Source organism: Elephantulus edwardii, unplaced genomic scaffold, assembly GCF_000299155.1.
Source record: "Elephantulus edwardii isolate Elephantulus edwardi_28Jun2011 unplaced genomic scaffold, EleEdw1.0 scaffold00591, whole genome shotgun sequence".
Classification (NCBI taxonomy): domain Eukaryota; kingdom Metazoa; phylum Chordata; class Mammalia; order Macroscelidea; family Macroscelididae; genus Elephantulus; species Elephantulus edwardii.
Window position 1 is genome coordinate 20,406 of NW_006400341.1, and position 1,101 is coordinate 21,506.

Genomic DNA, 1,101 nt, shown 5'->3' on the forward strand with positions numbered 1-1,101 from the left:
ATAAAAATTGGTTTGCAGTAGCGGGTTGTTGTGGCTGCTCCGAGTGCCAGATGGGTTGCGACGGAGGAACTATTCCCAAGAGGCATGAACTGGTGAAAGGGCCCAAGAAGGTTGAGAAGGTTGACAAAGATGCAGAGTTAGTGGCCCAGTGGAACTACTGCACTCTAAATCAGGAAATACTGAGGCGGCTGATAGTTGCCTGTAAGCTTGGCAGGCTCTGTAGCAAAGATGCCTTCACTGAGTTTCTGCTGGACAAGTCTTCCGACAAGGCCCTTGTGAAGGCAGCGTCTCACATTAAAAGCATCAAGAATGTGACAGGACTAAAGCTTTCTGATAATCCCGCCTGGGAAAGGAACAAAGGAAACACCAAAGGCAACAAACATGATGACCTCGAGCGGGCGCGCTTCATCTGCCGGGTCGTGGGCCTGGAGATGAACGGGCGGCACAGGTTTTGCTTCCTGCGGGGCTGGGGCTGTGTTTTCTCTGAACGGGGAGATAAAAGCGTAAGTCTGCCACATGTGCGGGGCTGCCTTCCAGGAAGATGATGTCACCGTGCTCAATGGCGCCAAGGAGGACGTGAACCTGCTCAAGACGCGGATGGAGAAGACAGAAAGCCAAGCTGGGCAAGAAAACAAAGAAACCCAAAGCGACAGAAACAGCCTCAAAGTCTGATGTTCCTCAAGAACCGGCGGGGCCGTCCGACGTTAAGACGAGAAAGCCCGGGGAACCCGGCCTTGACTCTCGAGAGAAGATAGGCAGCCCGGCGCCCAAGAGCACAGCCACCAATGGGATCATTCCCGGGATATCCACGAAGAGATCTATGGCCGACAGCGAGGCCTACAAGTCGCTCTTCACCACCCACAGCTCCGCCAAGCGCTCCAAGGAGGAGTCGGCCCACTGGGTCACCCACACCTCTTACTGCTTCTGGGTCCCCTTGCCCCCAAGGAGCCCCTCAGTCCCTGGGTCACCCACACCTCCTACTGCTTCTGACCCCCCCCCAAGGTGACCCTTTGTCCCCTTGGGGCAGGTTACTCCAGTCTCTGTGGACCTGTGTCAACTGGTGTTCCACTGAAGATTGTCCTCAAACCTCACAACCACCAC

The 1,101-nt window shown here is 55.4% G+C and overlaps 1 pseudogene; it reads left to right on the forward strand.

Moving 5' to 3' along the window:
* Positions 1-50: 50 nt before the first annotated feature.
* LOC102866744 lies at positions 51-1,006 on the forward strand (annotated as a pseudogene).
* The last annotated feature ends 95 nt before the right edge of the window (positions 1,007-1,101 follow it).